The following is a 7,394-nucleotide window of genomic DNA, read 5'->3' as shown; positions in this document are numbered from 1 at the left end:
GTCCCGTCAAAGTATGCCCAAAAACCATGTTTTCATACAAAACCACAAGGTGCCATTTTCAAAACAAGCCACTTTCAACTCTTTTCAAAATCAATCAAACATGCCAATTTCAACCCTTCTCTTTGAAATCATTCAAAATGTACCAAAATCAACAACAAGCCATCCTCAACTCACACATTGACACTTTACCAAGGTTTCCAAAACCACATCCAACCATTTTAACACTTCTCAATCAAATGGCTAAAGGACAAACACAATATCATGTCATACATCCTTCCTCATCCCAATTTCCAATAATACCATTTCCAATTAACCATCATTATACATAATCAACATCATACTCACCATCAACATGGTACCACCCATCAATTCAACCTCAATCATCCATCAAGCATATATCACAACATGCATTTCTCATATTCCACACAATCAAGGCATCAATATTCATAATCACATATATGAACACATCATATATCTCAACTATTCAACAACACCAACAATTCAATGCCTATCTTAGGGCCTCTAGCCTAAGTATTTCCTACCACATTACATATTAGATACGGGAAACTGAAACCATACCTTAGCCGATTTCCCACGCTTAACCGGAGCACTTCCAAACCACTTCTCCTTAAGCTCTCAAGGTCTTAACACCTCCAAGAACAGATTTTATCACACAAAACCCCCTTCCAAGCTTTCCAAAATCACCAATCAAGCTCCAATATTCACATATACACAACCTAAGCCACAATCATCATATCCATACACAACATCTCAATACCCAAACCTCATAGAACAACAAATTATACTAGAGTTGAGAATCTTACCACACCCAAGGTCCAAGGAGACAAGATTAACCTTCTCCTTCAAGAGAGTTGGGTCCTATAACATCAAAGAACCCAAAATCTCAACATTTTTGCTCATGAAACTCGAAATCAAGGGCTGGAATTTCGAACAGTAAAACGTGGCTTACCTCAAGATTAATTGTATGGGTTTTGTAGAGCACTCCGCGGTGAACGCGTGGCCGCAAACGGAGTGGCAATCGGAGCTCTAGATCAAAAGTTATGGTGGTTTGAAGATCAAGTGAGAGAAAGAACTTGAGAGAGTGTTCTTCCCTCCATAGCCTCCATTTTCAGCGTGTTTTGGTGTTGTGTGAGGAGAGAGAGTGCTGAAAACTAGGGTTTTGGTTTAGTTATGTTGGGCCAAGGGCCCACTTTGGGTCCGGTTGGTCTGGTTTGGCCCGTTCGGTCCAATCTTGGTCCGATTTCTATAAAATTGGTACCGAAATTCTCGTCTCAATTTCCTCTATCACATTTAGCCATAAAAATAACATTTTTGGCTTTCTAGAATAAATTCTCATTTATGGGTTAATTAACCATTAATTAACCGGGTCTTACAAGTACAATTTGCCCTTCATGTGCATATACCGAGTTCTTAACAGGTGCTTAGGGAAATTTGTCCCTGCCTCTGCATCTATACTTGGTTAATTGCACTTAATAGTGCTATCTCCAAAGCATGGTCATCTTTAGACTTCCTTTTTACTTATTACTCATATCCACCAATAACGATTAGTATGATCAGAAGGGTTTTAAATTGTAAAACTTATCCAGTGTGTACAGCTTAACCCTTTTTTACTGTCTTACTTTCCATTAATATTATCATGTGAAGATATTTGTTTATCAGTTCTCGATGTAAGTAGGCATTGGAAATTTTGTTAATAGACGATACCTTTGTTATATTTAGACTTTCGTTCATGAGTGGTATGTGGTGTTAATAATCTTTGTTATCATATATATTTATTAATTAATAATACATATACTAATATGTAGCTCCTACTCTCTTTTGTTCTGGTAATGTATAGAAATTACGTCGCATGTGATAATAATAGTTAGTGTATTTATTTAATTTAATATCATCTGCGATGTGTTTGTTGTTAAATTGTGACTTTTTTCATCGTTATTGTATTCCATGGCGGGTTTGCAATTTTCTTTGCCATGTCATGTTCTTCCTATCTGATGTCCATTTCTCATTTTTGTTTACTGTGTTACTCCCGATGCTGGGCGTTGAAATTTTTTTTTCCAAATCAACCATCTTATCCATTTAATTCTCTGAATTTTTCTTGCCTATATACCTTAATTGTTAATGGGATTTATTCAACCATTAGACGAGCTGTTGAAAAGACAGTTTTCTACCAATAGTTATTAATGTTACATTTCTTTCCCTTGTTGATTATTATCTTATTTTGGTGTTATCCTTTTTTCATTTTTTCCTTCTTATGTCTTTACCGCTATAATGTGGTGAGTTTCTCCATCATGATCAGACTTCATTTGTTTGGTATTGTTACTGATAGCATTGAATATATTGCATTTAATGAGGAACTGCCTCTTATTAATTTTTTTGTGTCTTCTTCCAATAAGTGGGAGTTTTTTCATGTTCAAATTTCACCTTGGAGGCACACTTCATGCATATTTTCACAATAACCTTATAACTATGACTAAGATGAATCAAAAGTGATTCATCGCTCATGATTTAAAAATATGTATGTTACCACATTTTAATTCTTATTTTTGGTATATTGTTCATCAATTAAAGTATACCTACATGTTGGGACCTTGGACAACAAGTTTTTTTTTTCTTATTGTAAGGTTATGTTCTTTTATTATTAGGTTTTTTATTTCTCTTATTATTATTATTATTATTATTATTATTATTATTATTATTATTATTATTATTATTATTATTATTATTATTATTATTATGTCTATTCATTAATTATTAATTATTAATTCTCCAATGTAAATTTCTCTATTCTGATGTGTGTATCCGAATCTAGTGGGACCAATCCTTATATTTATGTATTAGACTCACTAATTCTTCATTATAAATATCAGTGTTACTTCTATCAATTAAATATCAATGTAACTTCTATCACTTTCTGGTTGCAAATATTCCCCACCATTCCCCACCCTTTCCCCTCTTTCCCCACACTTTTCAATTTGTCTCTTATTATGCGGTTGTTTTCTTCGCTTATTCAAAAGTTCTTTTTTGCACTGGTGGACTATGGGTAAGTAACTAGATTTTATATTGCTAGTCAGTCCATCCCCCAAGCTCTACAGGAACGAACTGCTCTGATACCATAATGTAACACCTTACCACACAAAGCTTTACACCTAGGATGTAAAGCAGAGGTGGTAAGGCGCTATGACTTCTAAAAGTAAAATTTATATACGTAATATAGTGAAAAAGATTTATAACTAGGAGCCTTTAAAGAAAAGTTAAAATCGAAAACGGTAAAACGAAAAGCGCAACACTCACAATACGTAAACAATAAACGGAAAAGATAAGAGAAGATAATATAGATATAACCGAAAGAGAGTTCCAAGGTACAAATATTAAAGCTCAAGACTCGGCTCGCGAAGATAAATCGGCTTGAGTACATAGCTATATAACATATATATATAAGAGAACCCAAGAATAAACCCAAAATATAGAGTTACAGAATCTATTTCTCTAGAATAACCTCTAAGAGGAAGTTAATACATTAGTACATACGTAGTGGAGATAAAAGTATCTACGTATATACATATATCCAAAATAAAGCCCCAAAGACAAGGATCTCCGCTATCAGAAGCTTCCAGTATGCCTCAGCAAGGTGCCTCATATCCTGCATCTGAAAACCACAATATGTATGGGATGAGAACCAGAGGTTCTCAGCATGGTAATGGTGCCCACATAACTAACATATAAGGTACCGGGAAAGCCAAAGGCAATCCTAGAACTTCCGACAATGGATTCAAACTTAAAACTAACATTTTAAACCATAAACAGAGTGAGGTATCTAAGGATTCCTCGTTCATTCTATCTAACTTCCTAACTTAACCCCTAAGCTCTTCATCTCTTTCTCCAATCCTTTGAAACACTGATGCATAGACAGACAAAGCAGACAAGGCAAGCACAAGTAGATATTCAAACATAGCAAATATAGCAAATAAGCATAGATATTCAAGTAAGCAAACCCAAGTAGTGCAAACCAAAAAAGGTATATAAATGCATATGATGCATGCCTTTCATACTGGCCGTGAGCTCACGTGTCAGTTACTTTGCCAGAGCCCGACACATCCGATACCTAATCCGGATATCGTCCTCTTGAAAACCGGTGGGTGGTACACCACCACGAACCCCACCTAGCGGGCGGTACACCACCACAAACCCCACCATTGCGAGCGGTACACCACCACAAACCTCGCAAGATCTTCAATTAGAAAAACAACACAAACATGTGGGCGGTAAACCACCACGAACCCCACACAATATTCTCTTTTAAAAATATGTGGGCGGTACACCACCACAAACCCCACATACATCTCGACAATGGGCAAGCGGTAAACCACCACGAACCTTGCCAGGTCAAGCTCAAAACAATTTCATATTTAAACCTCTTTCTCAACATTTCACCAACATTTTATCAGCAAATACTACAACAATACATTCTCAAAAACATTTGATAATAATATAGGAATCTTTTCTTAAGATCCATACCTAAGGTAGTTACCAAAATAACACCGGCAGCCTAATTTCAATTCTGTTTTTAAAATACCAAATGAATTTGGAATTGCACAAACTTTATGTCTAGGAAACCGTCTCAGATTAAGCTTTCTAATAAACTAAAAATCATAATTTTCTGATCAATCTAGCCTCAGAAATAGAAGGAAAACCGAGCCTACTCTATAGTGCTTAAAAACCAGAAAAACAGCATCAGTGTGTAATATTCAATATTCTATATAAAATTCAAATTAATTCCAACCACCTTCAAAATTAATATGGTTAAACTTAACTTTTCCAAATTTCTTTCTCAATTGGTTCCCGGTCAATATCATTTTTAATGAAGAAGTTACATAATGTTAAAGTTAGATAGAAATAATTCAAAATCTGTTTCAGAAATCAAGTAGCTCAGTATCTTTCAACTTGTATAACTTTTACTACAAAATTTTAATTAGGCTAAAGTTTGGTTTGGAAACTCCTAAATTATATAGAAACAAGTGTGTCTTAGTTACAACCCAATTTCTATTTAATTCTAAGAGTTACAAGCATTGGAAGTTGATGCATAACTTGCTGAAAACTGATTCTTTCCGGCTTTGATCACCAGTTTTCAAAAATTCACAAATCCCAATCCTTAACTCCTAAAATTCAGAAATTTTAGAGAAATAAACTAAGTTAATCAAATTTTAAAACAAAATTAGTTTCACTCCAAAACTCAGCTCGTAGGAGTCGCAGCAAGACAAACAAGTTGCTGCCCTGTTTGAACTTCTCTGCTGCAGGACAGATTTATCAACTTAACTTTAAAAATTCGCCATAAATTGTACATTTAACAAAAATACCTCAAATTTTTCAGTCCAATTCCCTATATTCCCAAACTTAATCCAAACTTGGTCCCATCCAATTCCGATCATCACAGAATTAGTTATAGCTTTTCAAAGTTTCTGACTTTGTTTAAAAGTAATGCAGAAAATCAAATTTCATAATTCAACTTTGAAAAATCATAATTAATTCTCTAGTTAATACGAAACCTTTAAAATTGAATATTGATAACTATACTTATTGTAGTTCGCTTAGCTTTTAGTCTCATAATTCTAATCACTATTAAAATACCGGTTCACTTTCAAAACTTCAGATTTTTTAACAAGTAGTTTAGTATTTCAAAATAAAGTCCCAACATTACTCAATACACCAATTGCACCAATTTTACAAGTATGGTCACTTCCACACAATAATTCATTCTCAACAATATAATCCATACCAACAACTCACATATACATATACATATACATATACATATACATATACATCATCAACACCATCAACTTCCTCATACCAAATGACAACCAACTTAGCCAATCCACATTCAATTCAACACAATATACTACAAAATCAATCATCATTATCATATCCAAGTCCAATATACATCACCATCAATATCATTATCAAAACATCTTAATTATCATTGTTCAACACCCCCTCAAAGTTAAATTCTCAACATTCACATCTTCCAATCCCAACAATCAAAATCATGCAACACAAATCCTCAATACCATCATTTCTCACCAAAGTTAGATAACTCAACATTTACTTTAAGGTCACTAATCACTAATCATACATACATGCTTCAACCAATCTTATGGTTATCTAGCCTATGTTTTCACAAGACATTATATTTTAGTTACGAGAAACCGAAACCATACCTTGGTCGATTCCTCCCTAAGCTCAAAACCACTAAAATTCAAGCTTCAAGGTTCTCAATCAACTCCAATAATTCCAGCCACCAAGGATTTGTTCCAAGAGCTCCAATTCACCAATTCAACCTCCAATTTAACATAAATTCAATCTAATTCATACAATTCACTAAATTAGCACTAGGGTACACAAAATTGGGCAAACCACAAGAGTTTAGTGTTTTCTTACCTTACCCATTGAGTATTGGAGTATAATCCAACAATTATCCAATGTTAGATTGCACCTAAATCACCAAAATCATCAAAATTACTCAAAACTCAAACCAATTTCGTGAAGAAAGAGGGCACAGAGAACTGGGCATGAATTATAGAAATACTTACCACTTTATTCAGATAGAATTGAAGAGGACTCCGAGACGAACGTGTGGCCCTAAACGGTTCGTCAATCGGAGCTCCAGATCAAAAGTTATGGAAGATTAAATATTTGAGTGGCAAGGGTTTTATGTTTGCTTTCCTTCCCTCTCTTCTCTGCGGACAGAAGCATGAATGAAGAATAAAGCTTGATTTCAAGCTTATATACATGGGGTTAGGTTGGTGGGCTTGGCCCCACTTGGGTCCGGTTCAATCGGTTCGGCCCGTTCGGTCCAATCTTGGGCCAAATTCTTTAAAATTAGTGTCAAAATTTTTATTTTAATTAGCTCTAACTCATTAAACTATAAAATTCTATTTTTCTAATTTTTTTATTAATAATTAATTTATTAGCTAATTATTTACTAATTTTGCGGGTTTTATATCGGCCACAAGAGTAATATTTTGGAAAGGGATGGAGAACTTTTTGTCATGACCATATGCTTCGTACATGGAGCGTCATCAGGCTAGCGGTTTATTCGCTAAAGAATTGGTGTGTTTATTATCATGTGTTATCTATTTGATATTTTATCGAGCCACATACACGGATATGTACGCAACTTGGTCTATGGATATTGCTGTTATGTGTTTGGGTCATAGTTTACAACTTGGTATATGGATAGTTCTGTTCGAAAAAATAAACTAAGTGTGTGTTTGGGCCACAGTTTGCAAATTGATGTTTTCATAAAATTGATGTTGCAAAATTATTTTTTATCAAAAGTCAGTTTGTTTTAATTTGATTTATGTTTGGTAATCTTT

This window comes from Arachis ipaensis, chromosome B3, assembly GCF_059453495.1.
Source record: "Arachis ipaensis isolate K30076 ecotype BB chromosome B3, ASM5945349v1, whole genome shotgun sequence".
Classification (NCBI taxonomy): domain Eukaryota; kingdom Viridiplantae; phylum Streptophyta; class Magnoliopsida; order Fabales; family Fabaceae; genus Arachis; species Arachis ipaensis.
This window is presented reverse-complemented; position numbering follows the sequence as displayed.